We start from the raw sequence: 16,871 nt of genomic DNA, 5'->3' as shown, positions 1-16,871 counted from the left end.
GATTATCATTTAATTCATCTAAACTAAACTACTTATATTCTCCAGGGAAGAAATAACATTCATTCATAATCAGCTACTAACAGTTAAGGAAACATGAGAAACATATGCAATGCAATGAGAAACATTAATGTTTTGAGTTTGGGGAACCTCAGAGGAAAAAAAAAGAACAGCCTTCTGAAAATAGGTCCTAAGTATACTTTTCCAGGAATTTTATTCAAGCCCCTACACAGTAAACAAAAAATTGTGAAGGGAATGAACAAATAGTAGAAAAGCTTTATGCAAAAGAAAGAGTGAGTTGCAATAGCAAGAGTAATGATATAGGCCTACCCTGGCAGTTCCTTAGCTTCTGTGTAGTTCATCCAAGTGATGTCTTAGGATCAGCTGAGGCAGATTGCTTTACAAAAATAAACTAATATGAAAATCTTTTCCCCTACATTCATGCAAGGAAGATAATGACTATTTAAGATGTGATGCCAGACTCTTCCTTTTCACATGATGACCTCGTGGTTTCTTAGCTGTTACACATAAAAAAGGCATTTGACCAAAAATGACTCAATTTGTTATATAGTTTATAAACTGTTAAAAGAAACATTCCTTCTTCCTTCCTTCCTCCCTATTATCTATCTATCTATCTATCATCTATCATTAATCTTAATTATCCTGACTTTCTCTAAGAGTGTGTGTGTGTCTTTATGTGTGTGTGTTTTACAACTTGGTAGAGGCCAAAGGCATTTTGTTGGTTTGGAAGTCAAACACGTGTTTGTTACTCAACTGATAAATCCCACATGACAATCATAGGATGAGCTGGTTGTTTTTTCCAAGGTGTCATTACATCATGCGTCTCCCCCTGCTTAAAACTGGTGTCCCATCTCCTCAGCAATTCACTTCCTTGCCATGAACTTAAAGCTAAATTCCATACTTCTTCTATAACCAAACCCACAATGAAATCCCAGATTTAAATACATAGCTCTAAAACACCGTTCACTTGGTAAATGAGGGAAGCAGCAGTTGAGGAAGGCAAATGGGGTAAAGCTTCTACAATGCCTGAGGCTGATATGCCTCTAATCAGGCCCAGAGCCCTTTCTTTATACTAAGCCAAAATAATAGGACTGTCTCTTTTTATTTCACATTTCTCTATCCAGGCTGTCTTTTGGTATTTTTTCTCCTTCAGAGGTGGTCTTAGAGCTCAAATCAACCTATCATCATCCAGATAGGGTTTTTTGGACCCAGCTTCCCACAATCCCAGAAACACTGCAGGGTCCTGCTTTCCCTGAAGATAGATGGTCTTGCACACTTTCTCCCAGGACAGAGCCCACAGTGCATGAATTTAGTGTCTACAATATTGGTCATTTTCAAAACTAGGTGAAAGGCGGCCCTGTGATTTTCTTTAGCTTTTGTCCTTGTGCTTATTAACTGGATCAACATTCCATTATTTCAACTGTGGGTTTTTCCGCCTCAGGAAGGGGAAGGATGGGAACTCTTCCCCTGGACGGGTGCCTTCCTGACTGGTGATGGGAAGCAGGCACTGGGCATGCTCACCTTAGCCCCTGTGCTTCATTGTTACTTCTCTGCCCTACCTCTCCTCAAGAATCTCTCATTCTATTTCTCCATGAGGTAAGCTTTCTATGTCAGGATCTGGCCTTGGAATGGGGAGCCTTGAAGTTTGGGATGGGTAGGGTCAATCTAGAGGGAAAGCCGTTAGGGAACCCGATTTTGGTTAATATCTACGCTCCATTCTCCAAACTGGCCCTTTGAGTATTTTGTTCTCCAACTGTCTGATTCTTGTGTCCACTTCTCAACAAGGTTTGAACTCAAAGGGCTGACAGGAAATTATCACTCCTTTTACAGAAACAAAGAACCCCCCAATCCCAGTGGCTGAAACAACAAAAAAAGGTTTATTTCTCGCTCACGTTACATGTTCACCGGGACCCTGGTCATTGGCTTTGACTACACACACCACACAGTGGAAGTTTAGGGTTTTTAAAAATGGGTTCAGGGCTTCCCTGGTGGCGCAGTGGTTGAGAGTCCGCCTGCCGATGCAGGGGACACGGGTTCGTGCCCTGGTCCGGGAAGATCCCACAAGCCGCGGAGCGGCTGGGCCCGTGAGCCATGGCCGCTGAGCCTGCGCGCCCGGAGCCTGTGCTCCGCAACGGGAGAGGCCACAACAGTGAGAGGCCCGCGTACCGCAAAAAAAAAAAAAAAAAGGGTTCAAATTTTAGCACCTCTGAGTAAAGCTTTATTAGAAAATAGAATAAGAAGAAATGTTCACATTTGAATCCTGGGATATAATCACAGAGACTCCCAGAGCAGTGTTTTCAAATGTAACTCTTTCTATTGGGGAACCATGTTTATAATAAACAACAAAAAGAGGCATCATCTACTGAATAGGCCTTTTCGTATCCCCCGATTTATTTTCGGGAATACTTAATTCAGAGCTTTTCTTTCAGGGTGTCGGTACTTTCCCTTTTTGGATATGAGTTATACTAGGCTGACCTCTATTATTTCTGGATTACATGCCAGTGATGGAAAATGAATTGAATGCTTTGAGGAGGAAAAAAAAAAAATCATTACCAGAAAGATGAATAGACGGATTGTACTGGGTTCCTAAAAGGAGGGGCTCTGGAAAGATCACTGGTTTGATTTTTCCGGGAACCGTACCTCCTTCGATACTCTTCAGAATTGTGACAAATTCCTCCAGCAGCAGGTAGGAGGTAGGTCTATTGATAACAGACCCTCTCTGGGCCCACTAACTTCAAAGAGAGCCCTTTCTTTGCTATGTGGCATTCAGATATAAAAACTGCTTTGAGCTCTCAGATTTCAGGCATTTGGAAAAGAGTCAATAGCCAGCCAAGTTTACATATTTATTGCTTTTGCCATAGGATGGAGAGATCTTTTCTCGACAGATATGTATTGTTCCTACTCTGTGCCAGGTAGTGCTAGGTGCTGATGACACAATAATGAAAAATACTGAAATATCCCTTACCTAATAGAGCTCTCAGTCTTGGAGGAAGGAGGTGAACCTAGCAGGTAAACAGCCTACAACTCAGTGTGAGAAATACCAAGATGAAGACGCACAGGTTGCTATGGTAATCTATTTTTTTTTTTTTGGCTGCGTTGGGTCTTCGTTGCTGTGCACGGGCTTTCCCTAGTTGTGGCGAGCTGGGGCTACTCTTCATTGCAGTGCGCGGGCTTCTCATTGCGGTGCCTTCTCTTGATGCGGAGCACAGGCTCTAGGCATGTGGGCTTCAGTAGTTGTGGCATGCTGGCTCAGTAGCTGTGGCGCATGGGCTTCGTTACTCCGCGGCATGTGGGATCTTCCCGGACTAGGGCTCGAACCCGTGACCCCTGCATTGGCAGGAGGATTTTTTTTTTTTTTTTTGTTTTTTATATATATATATATATATTTTTCATTTTAACATCTTTATTGGAGTATAATTGCTTTACCATGGTATGTTAGTTTCAGCTTCACAACAAAATGAATCAGTTATATATATACATATGTTCCCATATCTCTTCCCGCTTGCATCTCCCTCCCTCCCACCCGGCAGGAGGATTCTTAAGCAGTGTGCCACCAGGGAAGTACTGCTATGGTAATCTTATAGTGGAGGAAATGAGGGAAGACTTCCTGAAAGAATCAACCTGAAATTGTGATCTCAGGAACAACAGGACTTAACCAGTAGATGAGAGAATGATCAAAGGCCCTGAGGTTGGGAGAAATATGGCATATTTGAAAGGACTGAGAATAGAAAGTACATGTGCAGGTGAAGGAGAGAAATATGTTTTTTTAGGGAACAATGGAATAGGTAAGGGACGTGGCAACATATGTCTACATAAATCCACTTCTTACCCCTTGGCAACCTTTATTCCATCTGCAGCCTTAATTCCCCCTTGCTGTGTACCATTGTGTTCACAGGTTCTGGGGACTTACGGATTCTTTTTTCATTCATAGTTCCATTATTACTACTGTGTTATCATTATGTTGTGCCAAATTCATCTAGGAGTAACCCTTCCAATTTCCTCTGATATTCTTATACATAGTATACTGTTGCACAATAATCTATATTTGGCCGGAAAGCAGTACTGATTTTTATTTATTTATTTATTTATTTATTTATTTATTTATTTATTTTTGCGGTACGCAGGCCTCTCACTGTTGCGGCCTCTCCCATTGCGGAGCACAAGCTCCGGACGCGCAGGCTCAGCGGCCATGGCTCACGGGCCCAGCCGCTCCGCGGCATGTGGGATCTTCCCGGACCGGGGCACGAACCCGTGTCCCCTGCATCAACAGGCGGACTCTCAACCACTGCGTCACCAGGGAAGCCCTATTTATTTTTTTATTCATAATTTATATAAGAAACACAAAACTCAAAATTTCAAGCCAAAGAGTAAATATATTATGTGGTAGAAAACAAATATTTAGAGGACTTTTCCCCCAGTCTTCCTAAAACTGGCAAGATAGCAGCTCCAAGATTATGAGGAAGCAATAAATATTAAACACCAACGGAAGGAGTGGCCACCTGAAGACTCCCAGAGCGTACACAGTTGATCTTAACTAATACGTCTTCTCCAGACCAAGCCCAGTTCCTGAAGTTCTTTATTGGCACTATCCCTATAAAGCTTTAATGAGCCCTACTGCACTCTGATCTGGGAGGGAAAGGAAAGGAAAGGAAGGGAAGCAGAAAGATGGGTGTCATCAATGTGCACAAGGATCCTGGAGCATGAGAAGGGTGGCCTCACCCACCTACCCAACCAGCCGGTAGTGTAAGGTGGGTGGCCAACTCACAGCCCAGGCTGTGGGGCTGACCTGTATGGAAAGAGGTATTACCTGAAGGCTGCTGATTGGCCCCAGCTGCTCCCTGCCTAAAGTACACTTCTTAAGCCACCACTCTCTAAGTGGAGAAGTCAAATAAAGTCACTAACATCTCTGTGATGATTAGTTTCCCAGATTGATTGGCAGCTCAGCAAAGGACATAAGGGGATAGGAACCAGCCTAGCAGGGAAGCAGGCCAAGCTGTACTGGGAATGTGGTAGGTCACCCTAAACACAGTAGAGGAACTGGGCGGCAAAAGGGATTTAAACTCCTTCCTGGAACCTCCCACCCCTTCCTGGTCACATTAATGACCTCACATGTGAAAATGGTGCACACGTCCTGAATATGCATTAAACCTCGTACGAGACACATTATAGGCATTATGTCATTTAATCTTATGCCCAGTTCAGTAAGTCCCTTTAGCACCTATAATTAAGAAAACTGAGGCCAGAGAAGTTTAGTTACTTACTTAAGGTCGCACAACTGATACATTTCAGAGTTGGGATTCAAATTCAAGACGCTGACGCCAGAGCCCTTTCAACCAGGAAGTACTTTATGCAGCCTTCTCAGGATAGTTTCTTCCTCAGTGGAGGGATAATTCAATCCATCGGCCCATTTTGCTCCATAACAAGTGGCTTTTTCTAGGGTTATTTGGGATGAAGTCTAGGACAAATGTGTAAAATAAGTAGGTTATGAAAGAATAAAAATCTACAAATAATATATGCTGGAGAGTGTGTGGAGAAAGGGGAACCCTCTTACACTGTTGGTGGGAACGTAAGTTGATACAGCCATTATGGAGATTCCTTTAAAAACTAAAAATAGAGTTACCATATGATCCAGCAATCCCACTCCTGGGCAGATATCCAGAGAAAACTCTAATTCAGAAAGATAAATGCATGCCAATAGTCATTGCAGTACTATTTACAATAGCCAAGACATGGAAGCAACCTAAGTGTCCATCAACAGATGAATGGATAAAGAAGATGTGGTACATATATGCAATGGAATATTACTCAGCCATAAATAGGAATGAAATAGAGACTTCCCTGGTGGTCCAGTGGTTAAGATTCCATGCTCCCAATGCAGGAAGCCCGGGTTTGATTCCTGTTCAGGGAACTAGATCCCGCATGCTGCAAATAAGAGCCCGCATGCTGCAACTAAGAGCCCACATACTGCAACTAAAGATCCCGCATGCCACAACTAAGACCCAGCGCAGCCAAAATAAATAAATTAATAATAAGTAAATAAACAAATAAATATTAAAAATTAAAAAAAAAAAAGGAAAGGCATCTTAAAAAAAAAAAGAATCGGGGCTTCCCTGGTGGCGCAGTGGTTGAGAGTCCGCCTGCCGATGCACGGGACACGGGTCCATGCCCCGGTCCGGGAAGATCCCACATGCCATGGAGCGGCTGGGCCCGTGAGCCATGGCCGCTGAGCCTGCGCGTCCGGAGCCTGTGCTCCACAACGGGAGAGGCCACAACAGTGAGAGGCCCACGTACCGCAAAAAAAAAAAAAAAAAGAAAAGAATGAAATAATGACATTTGCAGAAACATGGATGGACCTAGAGAGTATCATACTAAGTGAAGTAAGTCAGACAGAGAAAGACAAATATCATATGATATCACTTCTACATGGAATCTAAACAATAATACAGATGAATCTATATACAAAACAGAAACAGAGTCACAGACATAGAAAAGAAATTTATGGTTACCAAAGGGGAGAGGAAAAGGGGAGGGATAAATTAGGAGTATGGGATTAACAGATACACATTACTATGTATAAAATAGATAAGCAACGAGGATTTACTGTGTAACACAGGAACTATATCCAATATCTTGTAATAACCTATAATGGAAAATAATCTGAAAAAAATCATATACACGTAACTGAATCACTTTGCTGTCACCTGAAACTAACACAATATTGTAAATCAACCATGCTTCAATTAAAAAATAAATACATAGAATTAAAAAAAGAAAAAGAATGCTAGGTAGGATTTTTGCCCTATCTACGTCTCCAAGAAAAGAGCTAACTTTTGACTGCTTAGGTAAGAAGTGGGGAGAATGTGTAATAGCTTATATCAGCAAATACTTGTTTAGTGTCACAACCAGGAACAAAGATGACCTCTGGTATTTCATGCCTTGTCTTCAAGGCCCGTTTGACTTGATTCTCCTCTCTACCTTGGAGAGTCGTGAAGCTGCTAAGCCACTGTGGGAGAAGGAACTGGTGCTGTGATTGCTTTTCTAGATCTGACACTGCCCTAGAATCTGTGGCTCTTCACTTCTGTTGAGTTACCTTCATGCCAGCACCTGGGGTGTGTTGTAACAATGAACTGTAAAACGGTGTTACCGGGTATGTCATGACCATCCACCAATGTCTACTAGGCTGGCACATTCACATGGGAGGGAAAGTACTGTGTGTAGCCACTGTGTTCTGGTAATGATGAGATTCTGGAATTACTTCCTGACTTTTTCTGAGAGAATCATGGAGAGGGTTAAGGTTGCCATGTTGAAAAGGACAATGTGACTACAATTTCAAATCACCAGCAAAACCTTGTTGACTCTTGGTACAGAATCAAAATTTAAATGCTAAAATTATGAACTCTACCTTGGAGCTATGCTCTTGCAAGAATCCCCACATTTTGGGGTGTGTGTGTGTGTGTGTGTGTGTGTGTGTGTGTGTTTTAACCTAAAACATTTTTATTTTATAAATTATCATATAGTTATTTTGATTTTTTCTTTTGAGGTAAAGTGCTATGAATGTTACCACATGTATAGATTCATGCAGCTACCCTCCATGAGCAAGATACAGAACAATCCCGTCACCCACCCTCTAAAAAAGACTCTCTCCTACCACCCCTTTACAGTCACTCACTCCTAGTCCCTGAAAACCACTGATCTGTCTTCCTTTTTACAGTTTTGTCTCTGAGAAAGCCATATAAATGGAATCTTACAGCATGGAACCTCTTGAGACAATCTTTTTTCAGTTAGCACAATGCCTTGATGATTCATCCAACTTGTGTGTGTATCAGTAATTCCTTACTTTCTATTGCTGAGCAGTATTCCATGGTATGAATGTGTCATCATCATTAACTTCTTAAAAATTCAGTATATTTTTAATTGAAGTTTAATTCACATACAATAAAATCAACCCCTTTACCTTCGTTTTGCAAAAAAAAGAAGAAATGGGTCATGTGAAAATCCTCACTCCGTAAAAAGATAAGCTTTAAACTGGAAACAGATTTTTGGACACGCCATGTTTGTCTGACTTTCTCCAGTAGACTGTTTCTATATTTGGAGAATTGTTCAGTACTGTTCTCTTTCCATCTGCTTGCACTCACGCTGTTGACAAATGTTCACTCCTTCCAACTGATTTCAGATTGGCTCTCCAACATTCTGCATTGTCTCTATATTCTTTAGTTTTGGGGTTTTTTTTCATAGGTAATACCTGTATACTGCCCCAAACACAAAAAACACAAAATGGTAGTATACCAAGGTAAATAAGTCTCACCCACCCTCCATCTCCTCGTAACTCAGTCTCCTCTCTGGAGCTCACAGTTTTCTCAATTCTATGCATTTACAAATACATACATATATGAATGTATTAAAAAGTATGTATATAGGGCTTCCCTGGTGGCACAGTGGTTGAGAGTCCGCCTGCCGATGCAGGGGACATGGGTTCGTGCCCCGGTCCGGGAAGATCCCACATGCCGCGGAGCGGCTAGGCCCATGAGCCATGGCCGCTGAGCCTACGCGTCTGGAGCCTGTGCTCTGCAACAGGAGAGGCCACAGCAGTGAGAGGCCCGAGTACCGCAAAAAAAAAAAAAAAAGTATGTATATAGACATATGTAAGTATACAAATATATGTATACGTACAGTTAAAATACAAATAGTTGCATATAAAATCAATGTATATACTTGCATACATACATACATTTTCCCCACACACAAATGGGGGCACATTCTGCCCAATGTTCTATACTTTGCCTTATTCTCTTAACTTCCCTTCTCTTGGAATTCCTTCCAGAAAAGTATATTTAAAGCAGTCTATTAAGTCTATTTTACTCTACTGTATGAGTCTATCATAATTTATTTAAGCATCCCATTACTGATGGTCCAGTGAGTTTCTAAACTTTGCTCATACAATTAATATACCGTTTTATTTGTATCATTTCATTTTACTCCAATAGACGCATCTTTGCAGGATAATTTCTTAGAAGTGAAATTTCTGGGTCAAGGGGTGTGTGCATTTCTGTTTTTGAAAGGTTTGGCCAAAGTATCCTTCAGGGAAGTCATATCAATTTACATCCTATTAGCGATGGATCACAGTGTTTCCACATTATCTACATTTATTTAGTAACTAATTACTTTAATATAATTTCAGATATTAATGAATATTCAATGATCAATATCAGAAATAACTAGCATTAATAGCTTCTCAATCTTCCTTTATTTTCACGACATTAACACTTTTGAAGAGTCTAGGCCAGTTACTTCGAAGACTGTCCTTCAATTTGGGCGTACCTTTTCTTTAAAACAAAGAACCAACTGCAAACAGCTCAAAGCAAAATACAAGGAAAACCTTCTAGCCATAAAAAAGAAGGAGCAAAATAAAATTTAAAAATACAGTTAGTAAGAATACCTACCATTTGGAGTGGGGGTGGGAGGAGGAGAGAAATAGGTGAGGGAGATTGAGGTACAAACTTCCAGTTACAAAATAAGTGAGTCATGGATATGAAATGCACAGTGTAGGGAATATAGTCAGTAATTATGCAATATCTTTGTATGTGACAGATGGTAATTAGGCTCATTGTGGTGATCAGTTTGAAATTTAAGAAATACTGAATCCCTACGCTGTGCACTAACATAGTGTTGTAGGTCAATTTTACTTCAAAAACAAACAAACTCATAGAAAAAGAAATCAGATTGTGGTTACCAGAGGTGGGTGGGGGGCGCTGGAAGGGGGAACTGGATGAAGGCAGTCAAAAAGTACAAACTTCCAGTTCGAAGATAAATCAGTACTAGGGATGTAATCACAACTAACACTGCTGTATGCTATGTATGTGAAAGTTAAGAGAATTAACCCTAAGAGTTCTCATCACAAGGAAACAATGTTTTTCTGTTCTTTAATTTTGTATCTATAGATGATGGATGGTCACTAAATTTACTGTGGTCATCATTTCATGATGTATGGAAGTTCAAATCATTATGCTGTACACCCTAAACTTATACATTACTGTATGTCAATCACATCTCAGTAAAACTGGAAGAAAAAAGAAAGAATACCTGCCATGTTTTGCTTGTTTGTTCGACTACTTACCATTTTTGGAGCACTTACTACAGGCCAGATATTGAGTTAAGCACTTTGCCTAGGGGTAAGAGCTAACATTTACTAGATGCTGAATTTGTGCCGAGTGAAGTGCAAAATGCTTTATATGCATTATCTCCTGTATTCCTCATAATAACCCTTCACTATTCTCCACAGAATGCATGAGTAACCTGCGGTACAGAGAGGCAGAATGGTTTGCCTCAGGTCACAGAAATTAGCTCTCTTCCTATTCCTTTCCTTCCCTTCTCTTCTTTTCAAGTTACAAAAGTTATACATGCTCATTAAAATAATCCAGAGGGGGGCCGTAAAGTAAAAGTGGAGTGCCTGCCCCATGCCAGAGGTAACCTCTATTAACAATTGGGGGGACTTCCCTGGAGGTCCAGTGGTTAGGGCTCCATGCTCCCAATGCAAGGGGGCATGGGTTTGAACCCTGGTTGGGGAACTGAGATCCTGTATGGCGCATAGGGTGGCGAAAAACAAAAAAAACAGACCATTTTCTATAAGAACCAAGACTTAAATCCCACCTTTTCTGACTCCAAAGCCCTTATTCCTAATGGATATTCAATACTGTCTTCCATATGCAAATAGCAAATTATAAAATTATATATATTCTATAAAATAAAATGGCTCTTAAGACTCTTATCAACTGGATTATTGTTGAAAAGCAGGAAAAGCTAAAACATATTAAGTACCATCTCTGATACAGGGAGCCTTTTTATCCACAGCATAAAGAAGACTAAATTAACTAATTAATTAAAACTAAAACAGATTTTGTTAAATGACAGCCTGCAAGAACCTTTTGTGAACTTGCTACTTAGCCAAGCGTTGACTATAAAAATAGAAATAATAAGGCATGTGACCAAAGAGGAGGAACAAAAGCAGCTCAAACCAAAAGCAGTCCTGTTGTGCAATCTGCTGTAGAAGGAGCTTGGAGTCATTGGTTCCAGCAAAATTCTTGAGGCTTCAGGTAATCTAGTATAGACTGTACGGTATCCTGGTGAGGTTATAATGGTGAACAGTAACTTGGGCATGTTCCACCCTACCCAAGAGCAAGAAGAATAGCAAAGTATCAGTGGTAATGGCACTGGAAAATAAGAACACATTTCTTCAGGTCATAGAAGGATCCAATTTAAAAAATTGTCTTTGCATGTTGGGGGATGCCCCACTCTTCATAATCTGGGAAACTGGTCAGTGAGGAGAACACACCTGTTTCACTGAATTAAGACTCCCTCTGCCTTCTTTCTACTTCCACATGGCAAATAGATTCCACTGTGACTCAGACTAAAGGCCTCTTTGGTAATATTTTACTTAGAAAATTTTAATCTTTAATTTCCTTTTCTTGTACTGTCCTTGCCACATCTTGGTGTCAAGGTAATTATATCTTCATAAAATAAAGTTCATGGCTTGCTTTCTCTTCCGCTTTCTCCTTGTAAATCGCTAAAAACTTTGGATTGTTATTTCTTTAAAGGGTTGTTAAAATACACCATAAAATTGTCTGCACCTTCTCTTTTTGTAAGTGGAGAGAGGAGTACTGGGAGAGTCCTGACTACTTTCCATTTCTTTGTTGGGTATTGTTTCATTCATTTTTTTTGGCAATTTTGTTAAGTTTTGTTTTCTAGAAAAATACACTTTCTTTTAGTTTTCAATTAATTGGCAAAAAGTTCTTTATACTATTCATTTATAATTTTAAAAAATCTCTGCTATTTCTCTAATTATGTCCCCTTCTTTGCTCACATCTGTCTCTCTCTTACATTTTTATTCTCTGTGAGTTTCTCTGTCAATATTTTAAGAAATCTATTTTATAAGGCTTTTCAAAGAACCAGCTTTTGGTGTTGATAATTTTTGTTTGTTCTTTGGGGGATTTGTTCTTCATTTTCTAACTTGTTGAGTTGAATATTGAATGCTTAATTGACTTATTTTGAATATTTTTATGTAAATACATTTTCATAATGCCACTTTAGCTGCAGGCTGGCAGTAGAAGACTTCCTGGGTTTGAGTCTAGGCTCTGTCACTTACTAGTATATGATCTTGGGCAAGTTATTTCACAGCTCTGTGCTTCAGTTTCTCCCTCTTTTTGTTCAAATCCATTATTCATTATGCTTATTAATGTTTTAAATACGTGACCTATAATTATCTGATAGATATGTGTTTAATTCTCCCAGTTTGGAGATTAACATATTTCAAGGCTGTTTTTTTGGGGGGGGAGGGGGTACATGCAAGTTCATGATGATTCTATCTTTCTGGTGGACGATTCCTTACCATAATGTGTATCCTTTTTTGTTCTCAATAATGTTTTTTGAATTAAATGATATTTTTGCAAATATTAATATTCTTAGATTTCTTTTGTTTAGAGGAGATGTTGACAGGTTTATATTTTTCTATATCTTTATTGTCAAAGACACCCACCCAGTGAATGGCAAAGCCAGGTTTATTCCTAGACCACCTGATCCCCAGTCCAGTGTGCTTTCTTCCCGACCACGACACATCCTAGGTCTACCTTCTTCCATGATTCAGCTCAAGTCACTCTTCACCGTGAGGCCTCTCCCAACAACTCAGCCTGTAGTGATTACTTCCTCCTTTGAATGAATGCTCAATGCTTGCAGTACTTAATCGGTCCTGAAAATGTGCCATCCTAGTGTTGTGTGTACATCTATCCTGGAAGTTCCTTAAAAGCTACAATAGGGGTTGTTAACCAAAATTTCCAAAGCGGAGACCCGATTGAAATAAAAAGGTGCTAATTTGGCGTTCGTTAGGACTGCAACCTGGGAGACACAGGTTCAAGAAGCACTTGAATTATGTTCTGCCAGACTACAAAATGCAGGAGGCTTACAAAGGTAAAAACTGAAGGTTACTGCTAGTTACGTGAATTGTTTACCAAGAATTATAATTGGAGCTGGCAAGAAGTAAGGGTGCTTGTTAAGGAAGGGCTGGTTGGGGTCTGAAAGGGTTGCGTAATTACAAGGGGAGACCTTGAGACCATAAGGTTGCAGCTGGCAAGTGTCGTTCTGAATACAGCTGGTAGTGTCTTTGGGTCTGGTACAGTTCAAAGAAAGTTCAAGTTCTCATTGGTGCAGAGATGTGTCTGAGACCAGATCCTCGATGGCCTCCTGACTCCATTTTTGTATGCCTGAACTGTGGTTAATCCACTATAATTTCAATTTGTCATCAAGATTATATCTCTTCTGCTGGTGACTCCAGACCTACTTTACTAAGCAGGCTTAAAGATGCAATCTGGTCAGGAAGAGAGTGCCTAGGGAACTTAACTTGAACCTGAATTTTCATAGCAGGCACACTATTTTCATATTCTTGGGAGGTGGGTGTTACAGAGTTTGGGAAGGGGTTAGCTATAGCCTCACATGCCACCCTTTCAGCCACCACTGTCCTCTGCTGCTCTGCCTATGATGACGATTTCCAACAAAGCTAGCTGCTCTTCAAAATTGCCATAATTTCAGATCCCACTCCAGAGCCACAGAGCTAGAATCTCCTGAGTGGAGTCTGAGAATCTAATATTTAAGAGTCTCTGCTGGGAAGTTCAAGTTGAAGGTACCTGAGCACCTTCTTGGCAGGCAGTCACTTCTTGTAAATACAGGGTGTGCATCAAATCTGGAAACTTAAGCAAACACATAATACCCTGCTTTAATTGATATTGTATAGTACGATACACAATAAAGTGATATTTCTGTTTCCCAACGCCTATTGCTACTGTTAAATTAATTAAACAAGAAGGCCATTAGACTGATGTGGCTTTAATACCTTAGTAGCCTATGTAAGCAAACCAAAACCTAAGCCTGAAATGCATCCAGGTGAATAAATCAAAACCTAAGGACAACCTATCACAAATAGCCAACTAGGGGCTTCCCAGGTGGCGCAGTGGTTGAGAGTCCGCCTGCCGATGCAGGGGACGCGGGTTCGCGCCCCTGTCCGGGAAGATCCCACATGCCGCGGAGCGGCTGGGCCCGTGAGCCATGGCCGCTGAGCCTGCGCGTCCGGAGCCTGTGCTCCGCAACGGGAGAGGCCACAGTAGTGAGAGGCCCGCTTACTGCAAAAAAAAAAAAAAAAAAAAGCCAACTAGGCGTTCCCAAACAAGGCAACTGCTTAAAGCTATAGCCAGTCAAATTGTTTCCTTGCTTTCTTTCCGCCTTTTCTCTATAAACGTCTTTCCCTTAGCTCCTGTGTGTGAAGCGGTTCTTAACCACTTCCGGTTTGGTGCTGCCCGATTCCAGTGGATTTTTGCTCAAATAAACTTTTAAAATTTTTAGTATGTCTCAGTTTATCTTTTAACAATACAAATAGCTTAGTGTAAAATATGCTCTAGTAAATTAATTTAGTAAACTTTTCTTTTGTTCATTGTGAAGGCTACAAAAGAGGAATGTAACAATAACAAAAATAATAATGGCATCTATTGAGCACCTAATGTGTGTCAGGCACTTTATTAAATGCTTTACATGCATTGTCTCTTTTATTATTTACCAGATTTCTACTGTGTGGAGACTACAGTCAGGACCAACTTATCCGTTATGCTCACTAGGTACTATGCCTAGGGTCCACAATACTTTTAGAGGTCCATGAAAATGTTTTAGTTTCTTTTAGAATCAAAAGGGAAAATAAAGGAATAGAATCTTCCCTGGATATTAGTCTTTATACTCACATGGCTGTGAAATATAATTTATGATTTTTTTTTATGGAGTGAGCATCCCATGAGGGCAAAAGTGCCTTGGGCCTCAGAAAGTTATAATGCAGCCCTCGCTATAATCATTCCCACTTAACAGATAAAGAAACTGAGGCTCAATCAAGTTGAGAAATAAAACATGCCGCAGAGCTAGGAAATGGCAGAGGTAATTTTGGATATAGGTCTGGGGGACTCCACTGATGACCCTTTTAACTACCACATTATACACTATACAACATTATGTAGCAAGAAGCTCATACCAAGCTGGGAAAACAAGTTTGTCGTACACTAACCAATCAGAAAATACTTCAAGGAAAGAATAGAATTAACTGCCTAAATTCAGGGACAGATCCAGATTATGTAGGACCCCAGGCTTTTACAACTTGGAAGATCTTCTTTCAGGAAAAAATACTAAAGTATAAATAAAAATTAGGTATACAGTCTTGGAGGGGTCTGTCCAAGAAAGGGGGCCTTCAAGTGTAAGCCTATTAGCTTCATGGAAAATCCATCTCACCTAAATGTCCTTGGACCTAAAGAAGGCCAGAGCTTCAGGAAGGATTCAGTGTCACCAGGGATATCAAGAGGGGTTTTTAGGAGGAAATGGGACTTTGAAGTGTGGCTGTGACTGGGCACCCTGAGTGTAAAGACAGGGGGGCCAGTGTGAGCACAGTCTGTTCAGGAGAGGGTGGAGAAAGCCACCTGCCCGAAACTCACAGTGATGCTGCCCAGTGGGGAACCACGGGGTTCGCTGAGGAAGGCAGTGCCTATTTGAAAAACCAGGATAGAAAGGATGCTGGGAATCTTTGTTCCTCAGTCGTTAAGTCATTATGCAGTAAAAGGCATCAAGAGGATGAGGAATCTGGTGCTGTGGGCAGGACCCTCAGGAGGGGTGGAAAGAGGCAAAGAGATCTAATTGAAGGACTGGTCTGGGTATGTTTTAATGAGTGCCTTATAAATTATGGGTGGCAGAGAGGAGAGAGGAGTAAAATAAGACAAAGAAAAAGAGTAAGAATGAAAAAGCATCAATCCAGTATTAAGAGATGTGAGGACTAGAGGGGAATCAGAGATAATTTTTATATTCTGAGCCTGCCTAATTGAAGGAATAGCTGTGGGACTGCCAGAAATATAGGGGTTGGTTAGGTTTGGTTCTAGAGAAGTTAAATCCAACAACAACAAAAAGTTGAAACAACTGGGCTTTGTGCATCCCCAGAGGGAGCTGCGTCCTGGGACAGAAAGATATCCTGAGCAGAGCTTGACTAGGCTCTGCTGGCATAATTAGCCTTTGCAGTCTTTTCTGCATACCAACTCCCCATTGGGTCAACACATTCTTTCTCAATTACGTTAACCTCATTAAGAACCCCGCAGTCAGGTCCTGCTTTTCTAGCTAAGAAGCATTTTGTTTTTAAGGTGGTGTTTGTTGAACACCGTTATGAGATTAGCTATAATTTAACTCTCAGAGTTTCTCTAGGTAAGCAGTCAAGAAGACTAGTCACATGAAAATACAAAGCAGAGTATGGATTTGAGAGGGCATTACAGAGCTATAAAAAATAGAGATATGGAATCAGAGAGAGGGTGGAGTCTTTTGATGATTCAAAATGTATTGATTGCATACTCGTTACACGTCAGGCTCTGTGCTTGGAACAAAAGCCATTACTATGAAGGAGAGGCGGTCTCTGCCTTGTAGGTGTCTAGGATGGGTATTTGGGAAGGTGACAGGGTCACACAGAGGATGAAGAACAGCAGATTCTAGAGGCTGGGGAGCAGGATGATGAATTTAGGTTTAGCCGTGTCAAATTTGGTGTTCTGAAAAATGTGTAGCGTGTCCAATACACAATTGTAAACATGGGAATGGTGTTCAGAAGAGAAGGCAAGGCAAGAGATACAAATTTTAGGATACAGAAACCAGCATCGAGTTAATGCCTGGGGCAGGCATGGATGATGAAAGTATTGTTTCCAAGGCCAGTAGGACGGTATCAGTGGAAGTTTTTAACAGAGCTATGGATGCTTCAATAATCAAAGAATTATACAGAATTGGTAAAAGAAAGGAAAAGTGTTAAAACA

This window comes from Aethalodelphis obliquidens, unplaced genomic scaffold, assembly GCF_003676395.1.
Source record: "Aethalodelphis obliquidens isolate GAN/ISIS:26980383/991018 unplaced genomic scaffold, ASM367639v1 scaffold47, whole genome shotgun sequence".
Lineage (NCBI taxonomy): Eukaryota > Metazoa > Chordata > Mammalia > Artiodactyla > Delphinidae > Aethalodelphis > Aethalodelphis obliquidens.
This window is presented reverse-complemented; position numbering follows the sequence as displayed.